Source organism: Leopardus geoffroyi, chromosome A1, assembly GCF_018350155.1.
Source record: "Leopardus geoffroyi isolate Oge1 chromosome A1, O.geoffroyi_Oge1_pat1.0, whole genome shotgun sequence".
NCBI classification, from domain to species: Eukaryota; Metazoa; Chordata; class Mammalia; order Carnivora; family Felidae; genus Leopardus; species Leopardus geoffroyi.
In genome coordinates, this window is record NC_059326.1 from 96,802,612 (window position 1) to 96,829,098 (window position 26,487).

Here is a 26,487-nt window from a genome sequence, read left to right on the forward strand (position 1 = left end):
CTTTATCAAAATCCCAATGGCACATTTTACATAAATAGAAAAACCAATTCTGAAGCTTATATGGAACCACAAAGGAATGTGAATAGGCCAGTCAGTCTTGAACAAGAAGATCAAAGCTGAAGGCATCACAGTGACTGACTTCAACCATCATTACAAAGCTACAGTAATCAAAACAGTATGGTATTGACAGAAAAACAGACACAGATCAATGGAACAGAATAAACAGCTCAGAAGTAAACCTATGTTATATGGTAAATTCATTCACAAAAAAAACAGCCAAAAATACACATTGGGGAAAGGACAGTCTCTTGAGTGAATGGAGTTGGGAAAACTAAATAGCCAGAAGCAAAGGAATTAAAATGGAGTCCCATTTCACACAATACCAAAAAACTAAAAACAAAAACAAAACAAAAACTCAAAATGGATTAAAAACTTAAACTTAAGACCTCAAACTATAAAACAGAGAGAGGGAAACATTGGGGGAAGCTTCAGGACATGGGTCCTGGTAATGATTTCATGGATATGATGCTAAACACATACCCAAAGAACCAAAAATAGAAAAATCAGACTATATCAAACTAAATACTTCTGCAAAGAAAACAATCAACAAAGTCAACCTACAGAATGGGACAAAATGTTTCCAAACCAGTTTATCTGATAAGGGGTATATTTCCAAAATATATAGGGAACTCTGAGAACTCAACAACAAATACACTAATAAATTTTTGAGAATTTGAGAATGGGCTAAAGATTTAGAGAGACATTTCTCCAAAAAAGACATACAAATAACTGACATGTATATGTAAAGATGGTCAATGTTAATAACCAAATGAAAAGAGGCAAATGAAAACCACAATGAGATTTTACTTTCTGCCTATCAGGGTGATTATTATCAAAACAACAAAAGACAACAAGTGTGGAGAAGGATATGGGGAAATGGGAACCCTGTACACTGTCAGTGGGAATGCAAAATTGTACGGCTGCTATGAAAAACAGTATGATGGTGACTTTAAAGAATAAAAATAGAACTAGGGGCGCCTGGGTGGCTCACTTGGTTAAGCATCCGACTTTGACTCGGGTCAGGATCTCGCAGTTTGTGAGTTTAAGCCCTGCATTGGGCTCTGGGTTGACAGCTCAGAGCCTGGAGCCTGCTTTGGATTCTGTGTCTCCCTTTCTCTCTGCTCCTCTCCTGCTTGTGCTCTGTCTCTTTCTGTCCTCAAAAATACATAAATGTTAAAAAAAAATGTAAAGAATATGAAAAGAACTATCATTATGATCCAACAATCCCACTTCTGGGTATTTATCGAAAATCATTGGAATAAGGATCTCAAAGAGATAGGTAGCATTCTCATGTTCGATAGCCAAGATAAGGAAGCAAGTAGATGCCCATGGATGGGTGAATTAATTAAAAAAGTATATATACATATAATGGAATATTATTCAGCCTTCAGAAGGAAAGAAACTGTGCAAAATGCAACAATATGAATGAATTTTGAAGACATTATGGTACATGAAATAAGCCTGTCACAGAAAGACAAATAATGCACGATTCCATTTATACAAGGAATCTAAAATAGTCAAACTCATAGAATCAGGGAATAGTATGGTGGTCACTCAGGGCCAAGAGGATAGGAAAACAGGAGGTGTTAATCAATGGGCAAAAAGTTTTGGTTATGCAACATGAGTAAGTTACAGAGATCTGTTATACAACACTGTGCCTGTATTTAAAGATACTGTACCAGGAGCACCTGGGTGGCTCAGTCGGTTAAGCATCCGACTTCAGCTCAGGTCATGATCTCATGGTTCGGGAGTTCAAGCCCCACTTTGGCTAACTGCTGTCAGCCTGTCAGCGCAGAGCTTGCTTCAGATCCTCTGTCCTGCTCTCTCTGCCCCTCTTCCACTTGCACTCTCCCAAATAATAAATAAATATTTAAACAAAGATATTGTACTATACAATTTAAAATTTTCAGAGGGTGGGAGCACCTGGGTGGCTCAGTCGGTTGAGTTTTCGACTTCAGCTCAGGTCATGATCTCATGGCTCATGGATTCAAGCCCCACATCGGGCTCTGCACTGACAGCTCAGAGCCTGGAGTCTGCTTCGGACTCTGTGTGTGTAGAGTCTCTCTCTGCCCTTCCCCCACCTGATGTCTCTCTCAAAAATAAATAAACATTATTTTTTTTTTTAATTTCAAAGAGTATATCTCTTGTTAAGTGTTCTTACACCAGTAAAAATTTGGAAAGTAATAATAAAGTCAGGAATGGTACAAGAATACTGGTCATTACTATTTCCATTCAATATTGAGTTAGAGGCCATAACTAGCACAATAGAAAGGATGAGAAACATAAAAGACTAGAACTGAGGAGAAAAAGCGGTTATATTTGTAAATGATGTAATTAATTGCATAAACACAAAATTATTGATCTATTGACAGTGTGGCTAAATACACAGTCAGATGCAAGTCTATACAAGAACAGCAAACAACTAGAAAATTTAATTAAAAGATGAAGACATCATTTGGCATTAGCATCAAAGAATACAAAGCTAAATACCAAAGAACAGGTGAACCAAAAGGTATTCACGGTCTCCACAATGAAACTGGAGAACATTACAGAAATGAACAGTTTTATCTAACATAAGCCAACTCTCTTCTAAATCTCCAGAACACTCTGCTCCAAGGTCTGTGAGGTTTGAGAAATCAGGTTTTCAGAGAAAGAAAAAAGAAGGAGGAAAGGAGGGAAGGAGGGAGGGAGGGAGGGAGGGAGGGAGAGAGAGAGAGAGAGAGAGAGGAGAAAGAAAGAAAGAAAGAAAGAAAGAAAGAAAGAAAGAAAGAAAGAAAGAAAGAAAGAAAGAAAGAAAGAAAGAAAGAAAAGGAAGGAAGGAAGGAAGGAAGGAAGGAAGGAAGGAAGGAAGGAAGGAAGGAAGGAAGAAGAAAATAGAGTCCTTTCTGGTCATGTAATGGCTACAATCCTTTGCACTGGGCCAAACTGCAGTTCTGGCACCCCTCTGGCTTCCTCGAAATGGTCCTCTATTTCCCCTACTTATCCACTGGTTTCCCAGGTTACTCCTTTGGAAGAAAGTCTGTGTTTCCAGAAACCCAGCTAAGTCATATTAGACCAAATATTTCTCAACGTTTCCTCTCACTATGTTCAGGTTTTGGTGTTTTTGTCTTGCTTTGTTTTTTCATTTGTTTAGTTGGTTGTTTTTTGTTTGTTTGTTTGTTTTACCTCTATTTAATCTTCCCTTGTCCCAATGCACACTTCCTAATCTTCGGCAAAGTTGGTCTTCATTCATATATCCTTCCATTATTTGTGCTCAATGCTAATTATTGGCTGTTTACAAAAAATGAATTCCAGAAATGCAAATTTGCTCTGTGAGTTTATAGAAGCGTACATGCATTTATGTATCTTCTACAACACAGTGATATTAATTTATTACATGCATAACTAGAGGGCCTATGCAGAATTTTTCTACAGAAACTTCCCATTATTCACATTAATGTGGGAGGCAGAGGCAGATTTAGAAATAATGAAATTTACAAGCAGTCAAGTACAGTTTCTCAACAACTTTTTAAAAACCATCATGCTATTAATTGTTTTGCCTCTGCTTTCTCTTTCTCTAATAGTATGTATCTTCCTAAAGGTAAAATTATATATATATCAGCTGAAGATATAGAATATGCAAAAAAATAAAAAATTAAGGTGAAGTTAGTAAAGTATTTAATTTGATATAGCAAAAAGTTTTGCAGGATCTGACAGCCCAGAGAAGGGCTAGAGGAGTAAGCATGGGGCCAGGGCCAGGTTGAGACCAGGCCTTATGTGAACCCTCAACCCCAACCTGCTCACCCTGGAGATGCTGTGAGCAAGAACCCTGACTATGTCATGCTGCACAAGATCCAGGCAGCCAGGAACATCTCCAAGACAAATGCCACATCACAGAACCATACCTATCTCACTGCTGACAATCTTGCCCTCAACCTCTATGATGAAAGTTTTACCCAGGGCAGGCACAGCCTCATCAAGGGTATAAAACTGAGCCTGGTGGGCAGGAACTCCACTCCTAGAGAAGAAGTTTTGTGAAGAGCCAGCTTGGGATCCAGCACACCCCCATTTCACCCCTACTATGATGTGATGGTCCCTTCTGCATCTATCCCCCCAAACCTTCTTGGATGCACAAAGCCTGACCAATTTTCAGGGGAATGATTTTGCTCTTCGCTGTGTGGTCCAGAGGTGTTGGGACAGTGTGACTTCTGAGTGATTTCCCTCTGTGTTTGTTCCCCCCTCCAGGCTGGTTTTTTATTACTTAAAAAAAAAAAAAAGTCTTCCAACTTCATGTGACTCAAAATGTCTGAGATGTGCCTTAAAAAACAATGAAATGAACAGGTCAAAGAAGCAAAAACGGAAGTGGGTGAAAGTTACCTTAAGCCATGAGAAAAAATTTTTTGAGATTTCACTTCTATTTGATTCAGGTCTTCAAGACTTTGAGCCAACTGGGCGACAAATGAGCGTGTCTTGACATGCACAGCGAATCAAAAATCTCTTACGATATCATATCCTGAAGAAACACAGTTACCCAAGTCCATAGGTGTCTGTGTTCTCGAATTCAAAACGCTCATAGTAATAAAAAAGTTACTATGTACTTGGCCATAACAAACTTTCCCTTTGAAGAAAATCTATGATTTAATTTCAAGGCTTCACCTTTTCTTTGAGTGGCATAGGGAAAGGAGATAAATGCCCTGATGAAGGAAAAGTCCAGGCACGTCTGTACATTTACTCACTCGTAAAGTCATGAACTTGCAATACATCTAATGCACCGTCACTCACTTGTCACCTCCGAGGTTCCTTTCTGGTCTTACATTCAGTTTCACCGGATGGGCTAATGGCCGTCTCAGTGCATTGGACCAGTAGCGCGGTTGTGGCCTCATCAGTGTTCACCTGTATTGACACCCAACACCGTAATTCACTCCATGACTTACCATCTGTACTGGCTTTATGTCCCCCTTCCAGAGCCCCACAAACCAAACACGGAGAGTCTCTTGCCAGCCAACAAGTACCCTTGTAATAATAACTCAGTAACTTAAGGTATTTTTTTTCTCTTGGGGGCTCAAGATATAAATATATAAAACCAAACCTATAAAACCGAAGTCAAGTCATATCTAGCAGCTCTGCAGCTACAGCAAGCTTTCCAAACTCAGTTCTTCTCCCTCTTTTTTCTAGTGTGTATGACCCTTCTTGGGAGTGCTTGGGTGGCTCAGTTGGTTAAGCATCCGACTTCAGTTCAGGTTACAATCTCAGGACCCATGGGTTTGAGCCTCGCATCAGACTCTGTGCTGACAGCTCAGATCCTGGAGCCTACTTTGGATTCTGTGTCTCCCTCTCTGTCTGCCCCTCCCCTGTTCATTCTCTGTCTCTCTCTGTCTCAAAAATAAATAAAAATTAATATATATTTTTTTTATTAAAAAAAAGACACCTTCTCCATCTCACACAAAGCCCTTCTCCACACTCGTCCCCAATCATTTCTGATACACAAGAACCCTTTCATGCAAACCACACCAAATTGATGATGCTCACTTGATGACCCTGTGGTCCATGCTGCTTGCTTTCTCTGCTGGTGAAGCACTCTCTTCTCTCTCCTTTTTTTTTTTTTCTCCCTTGGTAAATTCCTACTCATCTTGAGATCCAGCTCAAAACTCAGCTCAAAAATTTGTGGCTTGGTGAAACTCTCCATCCAACTCCTAGGCAGAAAAAAATAAGTTGCTTTCTTAGATGCTCTCCCACAGATTTGTATATTCACTCCTAATTATAGTACTGAGTACACTGTTTTATGAGTCCGGTGTTATGTATCAGTCTTTCTTAAATCTTCACCTTTAGTGGATTTGAATGGGCGTTTTGTCATTTTGGGGGCTGTCAGCAAACAACACTTTTCCTGTTGGGGTAGAGTTGTCAGAATTAGCAAAAACAACTACAGGGCACTCAATTAAATTTGAGCATACTTATACTAAAACATTAACTAGTATTTATCTAAAATTCAACTTCACTTATCCTGAATTTTATAATTACATCCCCAAACTAGGGAAAACCCAAGATTGGTGGGTGGACAGGGTCACATTTCCGTTAGAAATGGTGCAGGGGAGCAGATGATCTCTCTGCGAAGTTCAGGTCTGGGTGCGCAACCTACACTCTACCATTCCCTGCCCAGTCTCTGACTCTGGAGCGAAGTATAGAAGCAGACTTGTATACTTGTACACACACTGGCAGAAGCCAACTTCCAGAGTCCCAGTGCCAATGGGGTCTAAGGAAGAGCTAGCAACGTCTCTCCCGGACTATTCTGGCTATGGCCATAATTGTTAAGCTCCCATGATCACCATTTTTGAGAGCCCAACTCATGTTCTTCTCATCAGTTCCAATTTCCAAACACTCCAATTTTTCTTTATATTATTTTTTGCCATTCAACATATTATCTTTCTGTTTGTTTGGTGTCTTTCTTCCCTAGTAGATATGTAAGCTTCTTGAAAACAGGAACTTGGCTCTGTTCCCTGATCTACCCCTAACTGCAGAGCAGGACTTAGCTCACAATAAGTCCTAAGTATAGATTTGTTGAATAAGGAAAGCAATGAATGAATTCTTCAGAACAACTAGCCTTTCCATTTAAATGTAACCAGAATTGGGGCACCTGGGTGGCTCAGTTGGTCAAGCGTCGGACTTCGGCCCAGGTCATGATCTCACAGTTCGTGGGTCCCAGTCCCGCGTCAGGCTCTGTGCTGACAACTCAGATTCTGTGTCTCCGTCTCTTTCTGCCACTCCCTGGCTCATGCTTTCTCTCTCTCTCTCTCTCTCTCTCTCTCTCAAAAATAAATAAAAACATTAACACATTTTTTAAATAAACAAATTTAAACAGGATTTATTTCTTTTGAAACCAAAATACTTATTATACTCAAGTTACTTTAGGAAATAGATGCACAGATAATTGAATGCAGTATCATGTCCACCACATCAAAAATAAATTATACAAATCTTGGGTAAAACGACAAAATGACTCTGGCAAAGTCTATAAATTTTGGTACCATATACAGCAGGCTCAGTAATTAAGAAATCAGACAAAATAAATGATCTGCCAGTTTGTACCCCAATAGAAGATGCCACTGTTTCTATGGTGTTCTATATTTCAAAAAGAATTGATAAAAAAGCAAAGCTGTTTTTGTTTTTGTTTTTGTTTTTTTTTTTTACAAAAAGAGAAAAACTTCCTAATGAATTAGAAGGGTCCTTTTCCCCAACCATTTCTTCCATTTGTAATATTAACTTCATTTTATAAAATATAATACAACATTAAGTAAATCCTTATTCACATATTATAGTAAAATGGTCAAAAAGAGCGATTTTTTTACTACTATTTTCCACACAATAGTTTTGCAGAAATGGCCCTGTAGCAATTGTTTTTCTATAACTAAACATCCTTTTGAAATTGGAACTTGGCATGGTTGTTTACAATTTTATCGTAATATTAAATACCCTCCTCATCAAATTATAAAGCGTGTTATTCATCTATGACAATGACTTTCATGATTTGCTTTTAAATTCAGTTATGTTGTCCCACAGAATAGCTTGGATATACCTCGTTTTTTAATTCCACATTTCAACATTAAGATTATTCCATGTTCCCCTGGACTGTGCCCTCCCCCCCCCCCCCCCACACACACACACATCCCTCTCTAAGAGAAAAGTGACATAAGAGAAGATTGATGTGTGAAAGGAAACTAAAGAGAAGAGGCACAAAGGGCAAATCAACCTCATTTGAACTTGTGCTTGCAGGACCAAAAGACAAATGTTGGGTATCTACAATGCTAAAGACCATGCGTGTCTTTACTCCCCCAGTCACTCTTCAGTGGAGAACTCCAAAGTTTCCACTGACAACCCAAATTCATTTAAACCTGCCTGTATTCAGATGCCATGGGCAACTTCTGCTGGAATCAGGAGTCTAAAATCGCAATCAGCACTCATACTTTCTTTTTAGGACCCATGCTCAGTGCTTTGTTTTTAAATACTCCACTGACTTGGGAACCTCTACAATACTGCTCTGCATTAAAGCCTCTGAGGATTTTCCTTATTTTTCTGGACTTCCCAGCAGACTTCCACATAGTGGACTTTCTCCTCACATACATTCTCTTCCTTTGAATTCTGTGACATCACACCCCACTGGTTTCCTTCGCTTCTGACTCATCATTCCTTCTTGGTCTTCTCTAATTGTTTCTCTTCCATCTAACCCGCCAATATTGGGATTTTTTCTAACTTTTAAATATCAGGTGTTTTTAGGTTCTTTTCTATTTAAATCCTCCACTTGTTAAATGACTAAGTACATGTTTTGCAGATAAAATGTTTGAGGTAAAGTCATATCAACTTGTATATAATACAATGACACCTAATCTGAAGCCTGTAGCTCAGACAGCTCCTCTGAATGTCACACCTTTATGTCCAATCGCACAATTGATATCCTGGGTGGATATTACACAAGCCTTTGATTTTACTCAAATAAAATCCAACTCATGATATTTCTTCAAAAAGTAGTCCTTGCTGGTTGTATTATACAGTCAATGGCAGTCACCAGAGGTCCAGAGACCAGGTTATGATTCCAACAGACGTGCGATCTAGTCTTATCTCAGACACCTAACTCAGTTCCATAGCAACTAGCTACTTAACCTCTCTAGCTTCAGAAAATATTTTTGTATTATTAACTGGATGAACAAATCAAGAATCAGCACCCAAGTTCATTTTTCCCTTCGTTCTTTCTAATTTGCTGATTACCACTGGTATTTCTCCAGTATGTTTTTTTTTTTTTCAGTCATTTCTGTTCTTGAGGACAAAACTCTGTTTTATAGAATTACTTGAACATCAGACTCCCTCTCGTCTTATTCAAGTTTGGTTTTAGAAACTATGGCATCAGGTGCCTGGGTGGCTCAGTTGGTTAAGCATGTGACTCTTGATCTCAGGGTCATGAGTTCAAGCCCTGCAGTGTACATGACACCTACTTTAAAAAAGAAAAAAAGAAACAATGCCATTTTCTTTGTTAATGGTTTCCATGTTCCATGCCTCCAAACCCTTGAGTTTCTCATCTAACATTTTCCAAAATACTCCTCTACACCAAGGTTTCTCAAACATTTTATCTACAACACATGTCCTAGTTATTTAACAAAAATCCCTATCACTAACTCTGGGTAAACTTTAAGTGTTATGATTTAAAGTTATATAAATAAAGCTTATGTTGAAATTGGCATTTTCATTCATTTCTGATCAGCCATAAGGAAAATATCACTTCTAATCTCACACCAAGATCTCAACATAATGCCAGAAATAAATAGGGAGATTAGGTATAGATTAAGTAATAGGTACAGGTTGAGTTGATTTATATTTTTAGTCTTATAAGTCAAGCATAATGGCAGTAAACTTCCATAGTTTTAAAAAGTTAAACACTGACCCAAAAATCATGAAGAAATTTCACATCAAACACTATCTTTAATGGGCCTCCAGAATATAAATTGGCAACCAAAGCATATTAAAATGTTTTAATTTGGAAGGTTCTTGCAAATAGATTTTTGTTTGCTACATTGTATTTGGCCCTGGAAAGTAATTTTGTGGCAGCATTTAGATATTGATGTAAAACATAATCATGACACATTATCAATCTTTTTCTCTGATGAGAGAAGAAAATCATCAAGCACTGAATAAGAATCAAACTCATGGTATGAGCCAAAATGCTCTACAATACAGTCTTATTTTAAATCATGGAATACTTTGATTCAGCAAGACAAAGTCATGATCTATATGCTTTTACGCACTAAGTTTAGCCTTTTCAAGATTCAAACATATCATCATTTGAATAAACCTTGAAATTATTGGCCATAACATGTTTCAAGAAAAATATCTTTATCATCTTTATTTTAAAAACTGGTGAGCGTATACCTGTTTTTCACCGACAGCTGGAAGACTCCAGTAAAAAAATCAGTCTCAGACAAGCTGTTCAATCAAACACACTGAAAAGAAGAATAAACACTCACAATAATGTGGTTGTTTTTGTAATTGTAAAGAGAAACTGTTTCCAATCAAACATTTTCTGTGACTAAAGCTGTTGGTTCCTGGCATTCAAAGCAATCTACCCACTAACACCATTCCTTCCTATACAGGTAGCACGTGCTCTCCCATGCCTATCTCAGAACACCTTTTCCAGTCTGCAGCACAACTCAATTAACAATTAACATTTTTTTAACATTTTTTTTATTATCATTATTAGCAATTCTTTTAATTTCTCTGTTAGCATTATATTTAGTGATGACCAACAGAGAGAGTCATTGAGCACTTTTCTTTCTCAAATGGACTGCATCTTTGCAGAGAATGAATTCATGTCGAGCACATCACTGGTTTTGTCCAACTGAAATTCCTAAGTATTTAGTAAGTGTGTGATGGCAACTGCCTTTGTAAATCATATATCCTTGATATTAGGCAACGTCTACAATATTACTTGACTCAAAAATTGTAACCTGCAAATTTTCTTTTCTTTTTCAACTTTAATTACGCTAGTTTATCATCTTTCTGGCAATAGCACGACGTACTTTTTCTTTTTTTGAGGAATGTAGGATCAAAAAAATCCCACAGTAAATGTTGTGTCTTCCTGACTTAATAACATGATTCAAGAATTTCCTATGTCATGTAAATGTTTTCTATTTCCCAAAGATTTTGGAGTTTCTCCAGTTTTCCAGCTCATTAATTTTTTTTCCCCCTTTTCCTTCCCTTTCTTGGCCCCGAAGTTTGTGGTTGCTGTGCTGTGACAACTTGGAGATCCCAGCAGTTCTCTGAATAAACATAATTTTATTCCGATTCCTATTTTAGAAGAAGCTAGACTGATTTGATTGACTGATTTGTCAGCACTTTGAAAAGAGCATAATAAACGGAGTTTGTTTGTATGTGACAGAATTCTAGAAATAGATCGTAGATCCTATAAAATTGTACTTCAATGTATCCATCTGAATATTCAATGTACCTTTTACATGTAGTTTTCTTTTTTGGCCACTCAGGTGAATGTGTTACGAGTGATTACTTTTCTGAGACAATGCAGATTTGTATTCTATATCCACACTATTATTTTTGAGAAGATACATTCACTTTACAATATTTATCATGGTGTTTATTCTATTGTACAACATTTTAATCAATTTTCATCAACTGGGGCTAAAATGCATAGCAACTATAAAAAGAAAACATGAACTTAGCTTATGCAATAAGCAAGTGGTTAGAAAATACTTCAGCCAAAACCATCTATTTTCTAATAACTGAATCGAAGGCAGGATGAACAGATGATATAGTATGTGTAGCACACACAAGATTATAAGAAAATAACTGAATTTCTGAAAATCTAAGAATCTTCTATTTCAAAGCTGTGAAATATGTACAAATAAAAGTATTTCTTTCTTTTTTTTTTTCTCTGTAAATATCAAATCACTTGACAGGCCAATGAGCATTACCAGATATTCAAGAATCATACATTCACAAAAAGTTTGTTCCATACTTTAATGTATATGTTACTGAAAAAGTATACCATGGTCAAATATCTTTGGAAAAGTCTCAGCTAAACTAAGTCTACCAGGTTGATTTCCTGAGACTCTCCAAAAGCAAAGATTTAGCATATGACACTGCCTGAGCTTAACTCAGCACAGAGCCTTTTTTCCCTTCTTTTGGAAGTTTCCTTGGGAACATGGTTTGGGAACAAATTTCTCCTTTGTTCCTTCCCTCCCAGCTGGAGTTAACTGATTAGTGAGTTTAATGAGTCCAAGCAGGTCTCATTTATGGCTGAGATTTATGCCCCCAGAAAACTGCTCAGCTCCTGGATAAGCATGTCAATTTACCTTTTTCTGGAGTCCCAGTTCAAAAGGTATTAACCATTGTTATTTCCCAAGAGTTACAACTGTGGTTATTCTACTTAGCAATGTGCATGTGTTTCTTGCATCATTAGGATTTCACCTGGCCTAGTATTTTGTATCTTCCAGGTACAGCTTAATTTTGTAGGCTCACAGGCCTTTCCATAGCTCCTACCCTAGTGAATTTTCTTTCCTTCTCTTTTTCTGTTTTGTCACATTTACCCACTTGCCACTTTCTTCATCCTGACACGGATACTCCTCTATCTTCAGAGAATTTTTTTTCTTCCCATCTCCTTTTTTGAACAATTTCTTCCATCTTGTCTGAACATGTTCAGCACTTAAGCAGCAAATCTTAATTCAAGAGAAAAAGAAGTCATTGTTTTAAAATCAGGATGGATTATGTTGTTGTTGTTGTTGTTGTTGTTATAATTAATTACAGTACTTAAAGGATAGTGTGACGTAGTGGAAAGGTAAGAACCTTCTGGGTTCAAATCCTACAAACTACCAGTAAGTGAATTGTATTCAAGCTTCTTATCCTTACTGAACCTTAATTTTCTCATCTGTGAAAGAGGTATAATAACACCCTAATATAGCTTTGTGATATAGAATATACTGGAAAATAACACATATATTACCCTCACACTTTTCCTTTGGGCAGCGAGTATTTGTGCAACAACCCAGACAAACTGCTGTGATCTCATCCAAGCAAGAAGGTTAAACCAGATGGCACTAAAGACCTTTCAATTGCTAAGGAATATTCCTTAGGAATTTTCCTTTCACCTCCTTCCATAGGAATCCAGCCACATGGCATTGCACATATTTGGGAACTGCAGAAAGGTAAAAACACTGTATGTACCTTGGAGGTCAATGAGACAATTTCCTGGGTACCCCAGCTTGGTGTCTCATGATGAATTACAGCCTTCATGGGCTTCTCTAAAAATTCCTCTTTTGGTCACAGAAACAGTTTACTTTTATTTCTCCTTACTTCTCCTAGGCCACATATGCTTCCCTGATACCCAGGGATTTCCAGAAATCTTATGAATCATTCACACATTCTGGCAAGAGAGTGTGGTCACTAGTTTCTATGAATATTGGTCTAAGATATTGTGGGCACCATTTACTATATATGATAAGTGGCTCTTCTGTTTCCAACCAAGGGAGTTTTACACCCTTCAACAGACTTCTTTCAACAGTAGGTTTCTACTGTTCTCCCTTCATTATAGTATTAAGAATGAAAGATATATACACAAATCATTGAAATAAAACTTAATTTCATTAGGGTTTTGGATATAAATTTTCTTTTCTTTGGAATCTCTTCCAATGGAACGCATAAATGTAAATCTAAGAGTGCATTTATTGCTACACTCTTCTCTAAAACTGCTGCCCAAAATGATGACTCTTTAGTGTAAAGTAACTGCAATGTTCTCTAATATCCCACATGATAGTGATTGGCTGTTCAATACTGCCTAGAAAATTACATGGAAAATTAAGCCAATCCAACCAGCTAAGACATATTAATGTAACATTATATGTCTGACAAACTTACTCAAGCTAAAAATAATTAGCATTAAATCAATAAATTCTAGCTATTTACATAATTGCCCCACTCTTTTAGAAATCTGCTTCGCCACTCCCTTCTCGCTTTTCTTTCCACTACACATATCACAGTTAATAGTTTTTTAATTAACTCACCAGCAGACAATGTTTCTAAAAAGGGTTGGAAACTACGTCTTATTAAATGATAACTAACATGTCCATATACCTTCCATGTTCATGTGGATTTATACGTGTGCCATCCTGTTAGGGCACTTTGACAGTCATTCCTACCTAATAATCAAAGAAGTTCATGTATAAACAGACTGGACAACTTGCCCAAGATCACCCAGATAATAAAAGGTGGAAGTGAAATAAAAGCCTGGGCCATCTGATTCCAATGTCTATATTTAGACCTGTCCTTCAATGTATTACAGCATAGCCATAAAAATTAACATGTAGAAGTGAAGTGTTTTTCACTTGTTTCTCTTCCTTCAGGTCTCTATTGCCAAAATGCTTTTAAAGATTCTACAAGAAATACAACCCCCAAAGGACTTTAAGAAATATAATCCTCTGTTATTGAAGAAGCTCTGTTTTTATTTATCATGTCTTTATCTCCATCAATCTCTGATTGACTAAGTATGGTCATTCTTTCACATGGAGAAAGTTACTATGTGTATGATAGTTATTTGCAAAGACCCACCCCCACCCCCACACAGCCCAGAATATCTTCTGCACTATTCTATCTTTATGTGACATAGAATCTTGTGGAACGCAGCCGACCTAAGACATGGGTCACCTGTCTACTATCAGGTAACGTTTCACTGAAAGAAGGCAACAGACATCAGCTAGCCAAATGGGTAAGATCTCCAAACTTTTTTGTGTGTGTTCATGGATGGCAGGCAGGGATGCTAAGTATTATTTGGAGGCTAGAGGAAGGAGAAAAGATAGCCTTAAAGAATTAAAATGAAATACTCAGTACAAAGGCCCCTACTTCATTATTGGCCTGGAGGTCAGCTGCTCTAAATCGAGTTAATTTTACAGAGCATTAACGCTATTAAGTGACCGTGAGAAATCTTGCGGCTGTTTGCCCTCTAACCTCCAGACCACCAAACTCACTAATTCAATATCCCTAGCTCTCTTTCTGTGCAAAGTGTGGGACCTAGTACCCAGAGGCCTTGGGTACTAGTGAAAATCTTTGTAAGAGGTCAATGTATCTTTGATAAAAGAAAGTACCCAGAATAATCCATGTTTATACCCTGTGCTTAAAAAAAAAAAAAAAAAAAATCCCAGAGCTTTGCACATGCTCTCTAATGGACTAGCATACATTACGATTTCAGCTATGTTTGGATCTTGAAGTATTGCACAAATTCAAGAATTCAAGGTTTTATTCCTCCTCTCCCCCCGCCTTTTTTTTTTCTCTTTTTTTAGCAACTGATATGTGACAAATGATGAAATTTTCAGCATGAAATTTGCTATTGGGGCTTCCATATTTCTTTATGATTTGTTATCAGGCTTTGCCATCCTTCAAGCCATAAATAAAAATGCAACTTTCATCTGCATTTCAAACTAAGGTGAAAGTACAAAAATTAAACATTTTCATTTTTTTCTGAGTATCATTCACTCTCTGTGTGCTCCAAAAACAGCAAGACATACTTCCCACTGCCTTTCTTCCAGAATGATTTCTTGGAAAGGCCATAAGAATAACTTATTATTAGCACATCCACAATTTACAGCTCTACCTACCTATTCAGCATTGAAATAGAGTTCACGTTCAGCTTGAAAAAGCAGGACAAAAGAGTGTTCTAACTGTGTCAGCTACAATCAAACAAGTAAAATAAAATACACCCACCCCCTCTCAACATATATGGAAAACAACATCTTAATTTCCACTAGAATCAGGTGACTCCAATGATTGAAAAATAAGGATTCAGCAAGAACAAAATCACATAAATATCTATTTAATATGCCACGGCTTATCCAAAGGGAAAATGGACCAAAGGAAAAACACTTTTAAAAATTAATGAAAACCTAAACTGTTTCCACATAAGAAAGCATATCTTCCTGGCCTGAACATGGCTACCATACTGTGTGTATCTATCTGTGTACTGTGTGCTATGTGTTTGTGGATGTGGATGGGATCATCTGTGAGATTTTCTTCGTTGGAATTTAATTTTAGAAAAAGCAATCAGATCCTGCTGGGTAGCTAAATGAATCAACCTGTCTAAACTTTTTTTTTTTTTTTTTACCAAGAACTCTATCTGCATTCCTGCATCTTGAAACTATTGCAGAAACACACACCAAAAAAAAATTTAAATTATTCCCTGGTAGACTATAAAGGTTGCTGTTAATAATGCTCATCTGAACTTAAGGCTTCAAGCAGTGCACGCCTGTCAGAGAAAGGAAAAAGAAGGGGGAAGCGAGAATTCGATCAGCATGAGGAAGTGCACTTTCAGCTTCAACAGGTACAAACTGCAGATGGGAAAAAGATCGTTAGCAAAATAAATTATGTCGTGCCCTCCTGTAATTTTTCACAATCTGTGTGGCAAAGATTTGACTGCTGACACTGTCAACATACTCCCCGCATCTGTAGTCATTCACTGTGACCTGGTGGGTACAGCAGCCTTTCCAAATAACCAAACACCAGATCCTGCATAATGCAAAACGCCTTCTGCTATCCCCAGTGTACAATGGAATTAGAAAAACGGAATTGGTCCAACTGCTGCATTTATTTAACAAGGTAGTTATACAGAGAGCAAGCGTTTAGGAAGTCTTTCTTATTTTCAAAGTTCTGGCTCAGTTTACACCAAAACAAACTCTCCACAGCTCCTCCGGGAAAACATTCCACAAACGATATTCCTCCCTGAACCCCCCCCAAGCACACTGCACACACACACACACATACACAAACACACCCACATGCATCCCTACCCCTCCTCTTCTCCACAAATGAAACAGTCTAAGCAGCTTGGTGTTTTCCTTCTTATTCAAAGTAACAACAAGACGAGCAAGGCCATTTTCTGGGGGGAAATAGAGCCAAGGTACAAGCATTTGGGAACAGCCTGAAACCCCAAAGAGGCATAGTCTATAAAAAAAAATATGTGTTTTGAACCCTGCCTATCTATGAGTAGATCATTCTGAGTAATATTGCCCTTTGGAGCTCGAGAGACAGAACCACAAATATCACGCTTAAAAGACAGAATCTCTAGACTCAAACTGAAAAATGGTGTTTATGAGTATGTCTATTGCCAGAAAGATGTGCAGGCCCAGCACAGTCCCCAGGGAATGAAGCAAAACAACAACAACAACAAAATCAAATACAAGGATCTGAAGTGAAGGTCATTCATTAACTCTCATGATGATCGGGAGAAGCCCTTCGAGTAACAGGTTGTCGCTAAAGCGCAGTTGGAGGACGCTTTCCAAGGCATTCAGGTGCTCCCTCTTGTTGGTAAATGATGAAGCAAATCAGGGTTAGAGTTAAGTTTCTGCAAGATTAAATAGGAAGAGAATGGCAAACCCACAAGAAGAAGCCTAGTCTCCAGTTGTGAGACCAGTATCCAGTTGCGAATGTCCCGTCCTTCACGGCGTTCAAATTCAGAACCACAAGACAGCTGAGCGGGTTAGATTCACTTTGACCTTCCTAAGGACGGTGTGACCAAAAATTGGAAAATTCGCGATGGAACTAGCACTGTGCTTTGTACAAAATAATGATTCAAATAAATATGGTAAGGATGATGATTCTGGCCAAATATATACTGCCTTAAAGAAGGAGAGATTCAAAACCGTTTGAACGGTGGGACATTTCTAACCGAAAACAAGACTGACAGAATACTGACAATGAAATAGGTTCTTTCGCTCAGCCACTCAAACCTACCTTCAAATGTGAGGCAATGAAATGGGAACACTACTCACCCGGGTGTCCAGCACAAAGTAACGCTGTGAACAGAAGGACTCTGAGAGTAGCTGAAGTCAGAGGGTTCTCTGTTTGCCATTACCTCAGCTGATTTGAACAAAAGTGCATTGTCTTAAAGCGTCCGGTCTCCGGGGAGTGACTGGATTGTACCTTACTTTCCTATTCATTTAACCAGTCACATATGAGAACCCTAGAAAAACAGTGACGTCCCCTCTGCTACACTACATCAAGCAGCCACATGTTGTCCCAGTGTAGACAGACTGTCACATCCACTGCAAGAGCTGTCATAGGATGGAAAAGTTATCTGAGTATCTGACAGCAAGACAGCACTTTTGGGGAGAAGAGCACAGGGTCAAAGCCCCTGCCTAGAGTTCAAACATTTTACTGTTAGAATAACAATTCTGACTGAACTGTCAGTATTCTGAATATATTGTCCTTACCTCCAGTTTTTTCAGTAAGTGGCAAGTCATTTCTGGAGCTGACACAGAGACCCAGTATTCTAAGAAGTTTCTTCTTCCATCAACAATCTTTTCTTTTTCAGAAAAGAGTTACAGATAACTGAAATATCTGCATCAACAATATTCTTTTTTTTAATTTTTAAATGTTTATTTAATTTTGAGAGAGAGAGAGAGAGAGAGAGAGAGAGAGAGAGAACACGAGCAAGGGAGGGGGATAGAGAGAGGGAGACAGAAAATCCAAACAGAATCTGCACTGTCAGCACAGAGCCTGACACGAGGCTTGAACCCACAAACCTTAAGATCATGACCTGAGACGAAGTTGGACGCTTACCTGACTGAGCCACCCAGGTGTCCTTGGATCAACAGTATTCTTAATAATAAGTTTATAAGGCAGGAGAAAAAAATCCCACCTGGTAACCTAATTTCCAGATTTAATTAAGAATTCTGAGGTTTGGGGGTACCTGGGTGGTTCAGGCGATTAAGCATCTGACTTGGGCTCAGGTCATGATGTCATGATTCCTGAGTTCGAGCCCAGCATCGGGCTCTGTGCTGACAGCTCAGAGCCTGGAGCCTGCTTCCGATTCTGTGTCTCCCTCTGTGTCTGCCGCTCCCCCTCTTGAACGCTCCATCTCTCCAAAAATAAGCAATGTTAAAAAAAAAAATTTTTTTAAAGAATACTGAGGTTTGAATGCCCATGTCTGGATCAAAGCTCAAATAAATACTACTTTGGTTTAGCCACAGAAGAATTGACACTTTATAAATTGCAAAAAGATATAAATGAAATGAAATCCACCAAATGAAATTCCACCTCTTTTATGTCAAGACAGTTTTAGTTTATCTTTTTTTGTTTTTTCAACAGATTAGGCCAAATCTAGAGAAACTGAAATATAAAGCTTGGAAACATTATAAGAAAAGTATCTGATGTAAACCAAAGAAGAAATAGAGAAAGTGAATAAAATTAAATAGACTGCACCTTGCAAATGATATACAAAATATATAAAGGGGTTGATATCCAAAATACATAAAGAACTCCTATAACTCAGTATCAAAAAAGCAAGTAGTTTGATTAAAAAATGGGCAGAGAACCTGAAGAGACGTTGCTCAAAAGAAGACCTACAAATGGGCCATGGTACATGAAAAAATGCTCGACATCACTAATTACCACAGAAATGCAATCAAAACCATAATGAGATGTCACCTCACACCTGGCAGAATGGCTAGTATCAAAAAGACAAGAGGGGCAGTGGGGTGGCTCAATTAGTTAAACATCTGACTCTAGATTTCAGCTCAGGTCATGATCTCATGGTTCCTCAGTTCGAGCCCCACATTAGACTGTTGCTGACAGCACAGAGCCTGCTTGGGATTCTCTGTATCCTTTCTCTCTCTGCCCCTCCCTCACTCACACTCCCTGTCTCTCAAAAATAAATAAATAAACATGAAAAAAGATAAATAAGTATTGGCAAGGATGTGAAGAAAAGGGAGCTCTCATGTGTTGTTGTTTTGGGGAATACAACTGGGTACAGTCACTATGGAAATCAGTATGGAGATTCGTCAAAATACTACAAACAGAATTAACGTGTAATCAAGAAATTCCACTTCTGAGTATTTATAAAAAAAATGGAAATATTAATTCAAAAAGATATATGCACCCTTAGTTTCACTATAGCATTATAATAGCGAAGACATACCAGGGCCTGGGTGGCTCAGCCGGGTAAGCGTCCAACTTCAGCTCAGGTCGTGATCTCGCAGTATATGCCCTGCATTGGGCTCCGGGCTGATAGCTCAGAGCCTGGAGCCTTCTTTGGATTCTGTCTCTTCCCCTCTCACACTCTGTGTGTGTGTCTGTCTGTCTCTCTCTCTCAAAAATAAATAACCATTAAAAAATTTAAAAAAAAATAATAGCCAAGATGTAGAAGCAACTAAATATCCATCGGTAGATGAATGGATAAAGAAAATGTGGTATATATACACATACACAATGAAATATTACTCAGACATGAAAAGGAATGACACCTTGTCATTTGCAACATCATGGATGGATCTTGAGGGTATTATGCAAAGTGAAATAAGGCAAACAGAGATAGACAAATATCATATGATTTCACTATATGTGGTATCTAAAAAACAGAACAAACAGATAAAGAAAACACAACTGAAAGAGACTCAAAGACACAGAGAACAATCTGGTGAGTGCCAGAGGGGAGGAAGGGAAAGGGGGATGGATGAAATAGGGTAAGAGAATTAAAAGGTACATACTTCCACTTAAAAGATTAATAAGAAAAAAGAATGCATTGTACATCACAGGGAATATAGTTCATGATAGGTAATGACTTTGTGTGGTGACAGATGGTGGCTAGATTTATTGTGGTAATCACTTCCTAATGTATATAAATGCTGAATCACTGTGGTGCGCACTTAAAATTAATATAATATTGTACATGAAGTACTCTTTAATAAAAAAAATAGACTTCACCGTTTTTCTTACTCCTGATGAAGGCACTTGCACTCTCATTAGTGTTTAAGAGAGGAAGTGTATATTTATCATGCACTTAATAATGTTATTGTTCACATAAATTAGCATGGGATCGTTATATAATTTAGGGTTCATACAAAGATCCATTGCTGGGACACCTGGATGGCTCAGTCGGTTAAGCGTCCAGCTTCAGCTCAGGTCACGATCTTGCAGTCAGTGAGTTCGAGCTCCACATCTGGCTCAATGCTGATGGGGCAGAGCCTGCTTGAGATTCTCCCTCTCTTCTCTCTCTCTCTGCCCCTCCCTGATCATGCTTTCTCTCTCTCTCTCTCTCTCTCTCTCAAAATAAATAAACAAAAACTTTAAAATAAAAAATAAACACAAACACCCGTTGCCATAAAAGCAGCCAACGCTAATCACAGCAAATACAATTATAAGCCCAGTCAACATTTTTCCATTAGGATTTTCTCAAATAATTTTTTTTAATCTAACATCCTAAATAGGATCTGGACACTTGGGTTTTGTTTGTTTGTCTGTTTTGGTTTTTGGCCTTTGTTGTGATAGGATTATATAGCATTTTGATCTGTGTAACAACATTTTGATATCTACAAGGTCCAAAACATTGTGCTAAATATCAGGGGTGAGTTAGGGAGTGGATTATGTCTTTCAGCAATGTGCGATGGCTGTGGCAGAATCTACTTGAATGGGCTGAGAAGGGACACCAGGTGGGACAGGAAGGAAGTGAGATAACAAGAGGAAGGAAGTGTACTGAATGCAGAGTTTGCTGGTAGCAACAGAGCATTTGAGTTGCTTTCAGATCCTGTGTGACAGTGCTGCCCCAGTCTGAGACCTTTTATATTGACTGGGTGGAGTAGCTGTGCTGTAGGGATAAGCCCTACTGGATACCCCTCTGGCCTGCTACCTGTCTCCAGGACAGATCTGGAATGGGGGGAGTAGGGATTTGATTGTCTTTCCTCATGCACCTTAAGCAGATGGAAATGGATTATATGGAATCCTTGCATAGCCCTCCTTTATGTATTTATTTATCTGTGTATTTCCATGATGGCTTTAAGTCCCACTTTGGGACCCATGTGAGTTTTAGAAACGATAAAATTAGAGGCCCTGAGAGGAAAATCAGTGTCCAACAGGAACAATGATAGTACCAACCAGAACTAAGAGTTGTCAAATTCAGTAAATAAAAAAATACAGGATGCCCTGTTACACAATAAATGATAACTTTTTAAAAAAATTTTAGTATAAATATGTCCCATGCAATATTTGGTAAATACTTACATTTAAAAAATTCACTGTTCATCTGAAATTCAAATAAAACTAGGTGTCCTCTATTTATCTGGCAACCCTAGTTCAGGGTTTCAGAAAGCATAAAAGAGCAACACATTATTTATCTCTCGCTGTTTCCCAGTGTTTTTATATATGAAGCATGAAAGAATTGTCTTCTTTATATTCACCAACCTAATTATGTCAAACATAGAATGATCCAAGAATATCCAAAGCACGAAAGAGAAGTAGAAATTTAGACAAAGTTAAACATTTTTCCATTCCTAAACATTGTTCTCATGTAACTAAAAATAGGATTCTTACCACAGTTCAAAATCAATATTGGAAAAAAAAAATAGCCTACCATTCTCAAAAACATACCTTTAGGATTTGGCTTTGAGATTCCGAATCTGCTCAAATTTAAGTTAAGTGATTCTTGAAACTGTTTACTAAATTTGAAACACACACATATATGAAATACATGGCCTATACAACAAAAATTAATGAAGAGATAATTAATTAATTGATAACTGAAAAAATTAATTCTATGGCCTGTACAACAAAAATTAATCAAGAGATACTTACTTTCATTACCCTTAAAGTCAAATCCAATCAATCATTAGTTCTAAGACTTGTACCCCCAAAGTCACCTTGGGGAAATTATAGAGATGAATAAATATAGATACTCTTGATATTATGTCCAAAGAGCTAAGACCCCAATAGCCAAACTGAAGCCCTTTCCATTTAGGGGAAGAAGAAAAAAGTTTAAAAAAATATCTAAGAAATGAAAAACAACATTTCTGCATGAAGTAAAAATGTCATGAAAAAAAATCCCCAATCTTATATCCACAACATGCCAAGACCAAGAGACTCTTTTTACAGATAATATCTACTCTCTAAGCAAAGTAGCCCACACCTTGCCTGATTTACTACCTAAAACAAAACTAAAAAGGGACAAATGGCACAATCTAGATCTCCAAATGTCAGAATGACAGATGTTATTTCTCTATTTCAGAGGACAAATCATCGATGCAGAGAATAACAAAATTTCAAAGGCATCCTAGCATGGTATCCTGAAAGAAAAATAAAGTGAAACAGTAAATCCTATCTTGAATAAGAGCCTGTATCACACCATCAACATGAGATACAAAGTGAAGCCATTGGGACATCCAAACAGAAAATGGAGAAGAGAATTTTCCCACATGGCAAGCAACTGAAACATGGAGCTCCCACCCTGTAGGTGAAAGGCAAGTTGGAGGGGAAGAGTTTTAGCCAAGATGTGGAATTTTCTACAATAAGGCCATTATTGGGGTGACTGGGTGGCTCAGTCGGTTAAGCGTCAGCTCAGGTCATGATCTCATGGCTCACGGGTTCGAGCCCCACATCAGGCTCTCTGCTTTCAGCACAGAGCCCGTTTCAGATCTTCTGTCTCCCTCTCTCTCCGCCCTTCTCCCACTTGCACTTGCCCTCTCACTCTCAAAAATAAATAAACATTAATAATAATAATAATAAACAGAAAAAGGTCATTTATTTTCCAAAATGAAGACATCACTTCCTACTTACGTGATTCTAACCTAGGGCAAACTATTTAACTTCCCTTTACTTCAGTTGCTTAATCCATCATTGAGGATGATAATAATAGTATTTGTTTCATGATCAAGTTGTTATGAGTATTAAATGAATAAGTATTTGTAAGGTACTTAGCATCTGACACATAGAACATACTAAAAAGTGTTTGCCCTTTTGAAAAGTCTTGGGCATAGGAATCCCAGGAAGTGTGGTTATTCACAATGAAGAGAAACACTCCTCATATGAGCAAACCATGTGGTATGACACTCTACACAATATTAACACACATAGCATATCTCTGCCCCCTCTCCTGCTCACTCTACATATGTCTGCATATGTATATGACACATACATAATGTACATATAGTAACTGACCTCCTTTGATTAAGAATCATTTAATCCTTCTGACCTCCCCTTTAATCTTTCTGACCATCTTATTGGTAAGCAAAGTGGTCTTCCCAAGACCATGTTGCCATTGCATGTCACTTGTAGATAGCAGCAGCAGCTAGGTGGTTTTCTTAAAAAAAAAAAAAAAAAAAGCTTTTCTTTGTCTTTGAGTTCGCTTTTAATGTGGTGCCTTATCCGGGTTCCACATGCTTGCTTGACCCACTTTTTTTCTCCTCCTCACTTCTCAAAGGCACTGCAGGAAACAGGCAGGATAAGGGGGAAAGAAAACAACCTATAAATTCGAACATGCCAAGTTCAGCATCTGACTTTGGCAGTCACAAGACTGTAACCGAACTGTGTGGGCAAATTTCTACATTACTTTAAGCAACAAAAATAGTTCCATCTTCTTCTCTGTCAGTCATTTTTCCACTTCAGCATAATTACAAGGTTCTCTCCTAAGGATATCAGTTTTTAAAATAATTTATGCAACTGTGTACAGCTCAACTACGAGTTTAAATGAAAGTTTTGATAAATGCAAGTAATGGATGTTAATTTACATATTCCCCAGCAATTATCTTTGGTATAAATGGTCTGAAGTTCTCTGCTACATCTTAAATAACCGGAGACGACAGTGTCCATACGGAACTGGTTAAAAGGTCACTTCAGGACAGTGACAAAAATCGAGGTAGAGACCAAGAAAAGCGTCACCAAAGGCCCAGGCAATCCAAAGTATTCCATTATGATGAGCAAATGTGCAAAAGGCCTGGGAAACTCATTTTCATAAAAATGATGTAAGGAACTATTCCTTATTTATAAATTTTAATGAATCCCTAATATGTGCCAGGCACTGTACAAAAGCATTGCAGACTCTGTGGGGAGAAAACAAAGAGCTGGGTGTGTTCCACCCGAGGGTACAGTAATGGTGTCACATCTAGTCTGGAGAGGCAAGGAGGGTGTTGTACAAGGGAGGGTTGTGCCGAGCTATGAAAGGAGATTTTGCAAAAGCTGGAAGGAGCAATATTTAAAGAACATGTGGCAAAAGGGATGGAAAGTAGCTGGGGAAGGAAGGACCAAGTGTCAACCTAAGGCTAGGCGAGCTGGACAGATGGCAGGGATAAGAGCAGTCATGGCCCATGAAGTCCAAATAATGAATTTTATTCCAAGAGCACTGGGAAGTTTAAATCAAGAGTGGGGGCGGGGGGGGGGGCAAGGTTACACTGGCAGCTTTTGAAAAGTTTGTTTTAGGGTAGACAGACTGAATAGGTTATGGCAGTTAGCGTGAGAGACGATGAGAACTTGAGACTGAATGGATGAGATGGAGAGAATAGGTTATATATGAGAGGTAAAGTGACAGGACTGGATGATGGATTCGATGGGGATATATTTGATGATGTGTATCTCACACTAAAAACAGTACCTGGTACATAATAGCACTTAATATTTGTGGAAGAAATGTTGAATGAGCATATACAAGGATAAGGGAAATGAGGTGTCAAGAATGATTCCTGAGATTCTAGAGGGCATATCTTTGATGAATGGGAATGCCATGTGGAGACAGAAAACCTGGGAAGGCCAGGCTTCAGTTAAAGTTCATAAGTTTAGTTTTAATCACACTGATTTTGAGATGTCTGTAACTTACGCAAGAAAGTGGTCCAGAAAGCAGAGAGATCTGGCCCCTGGGTGGCTCAGGTTAAGAGTCTGCCTGGCTCAGGTCATGACCTTGTGATTCATGAGTTCAATCCTTGAGTCAGGCTCTGTGCTGACAGCTCAGAGCCTGGAGCCTGCTTTGGATTCTGTGTCTTCCTCTCTCTGCCCCTCTCCTGCTCACTCTCTGTCTCTGTCTCTCAAAAATAAACAAACATTTTTTTTTTTTAATTTTAAAGAAAGCAGAGAGAGTGGATAATCTGGAAGCAGGAGAGGAGCTTTGGCCTGCAGATGTAACTTTCTAAGTCACTTATTTATAGGAAGTGATGGAAGCCTTAAGTATAAATTCTTTTACCCAGGGGGACTAGAGCAGCCACAGAAGAATGTCACAAAGAAGCCTGATAGGCAGGTTCAAAGAATATGATGGAAAGCAAGCTAAGAGACTATTTCAAGGGGAAGACAGTGACCGACAATGTTGAATGCAATTCAAAAGTCCCACATCTTGGGGCGCCTGAGTGGCTCAGTTAGTTAAGCCTCCAACTCTTGATTTCAGTTCAGATCATGATCTCGTGGTTTGTGAGTTCGAGCCCTGTGGCAGCACGGAGCCTGCTTGGGATTCCTTCTCTCCCTTTCTCTCTGCCCCTCTCCTGCGCTCACTCTCTCTCTTTCTCTCAAAATAAATACATGAATTTTTTTTTAAACTCCTACATCTTAAAACCAAAGCACATTCTTTGGGTTTAGCAATAGACAACTCCTTAGCGAGTTCAGAAAGAGCTGTTTCAGCAGAGTAATGGACCAGAAGCCACATTAAATTGGGCAACTGGGTGACTGTCGAGTGAGGAAATGGAAGCATAGTATATAGCTAATGGGAGAGGAAAAAATAGTATGGTGGCTGGACAGGAATGAGGGCACATTCAGATGACCAGGATATAGAAGAAAAGAAAAGAATTCAGCTAACCAGAAGAGGCTGCCCATAAAATAGAGAGATAATGAAACGTGAAAGCTTCCTAAGCAAAGTCAACTCTGTGTCATGGCAGTGTTACAAATGCTCTCAGCAGGAGTTTTTAGAAGATTTGGAATATCAGGCTCGGGGGTGAGGACAGAATGACCAAAACAAGCACCTAGAAAATGGCCAAAGGCAACCTATCCTGAGAAAAACTTGCATCAGATTACATACTTCATAACATCTAAGGAGAAAAACATCCATTGAAATTCCCTAAAATTGTTCTATTAAGGGGGGAAAATACTTAAACTTATAGACCATTTCCATATGCTTTTTATACGGAGGGAGATGAATAAGGGGTAAGAATAACTACAAAAAATTAAACGCAC

The 26,487-nt window shown here is 38.2% G+C and overlaps 2 long non-coding RNA genes across 9 annotated transcripts in view; both read right to left on the reverse strand.

Moving 5' to 3' along the window:
* Positions 1-6,720, reverse strand: part of LOC123602150 — a 62,936-nt gene extending 56,216 nt beyond the window's left edge. For 2 of the 5 annotated variants that reach the window (XR_006714397.1, XR_006714391.1), the window contains exons 1-3: positions 5,863-6,171; positions 5,569-5,732; positions 4,822-4,932 (exon numbers count right to left, since the gene is read on the reverse strand). This is a non-coding gene — a long non-coding RNA (uncharacterized LOC123602150). Of the gene's footprint in view, positions 1-4,821; positions 4,933-5,568; positions 5,733-5,862; positions 6,173-6,670 lie in introns of those variants that run through there. The other 3 variants (XR_006714393.1, XR_006714399.1, XR_006714398.1) reach the window with 3 other exon arrangements.
* A 2,050-nt stretch (positions 6,721-8,770) lies between these two features.
* LOC123602160 overlaps positions 8,771-26,487 on the reverse strand; it is a 128,062-nt gene continuing 110,345 nt past the window's right edge. For 3 of the 4 annotated variants that reach the window (XR_006714400.1, XR_006714408.1, XR_006714405.1), the window contains exon 8: positions 8,771-12,251. This is a non-coding gene — a long non-coding RNA (uncharacterized LOC123602160). The remainder of the gene's footprint in view (positions 12,252-26,487) is intronic. The other variant, XR_006714406.1, reaches the window with a different exon arrangement.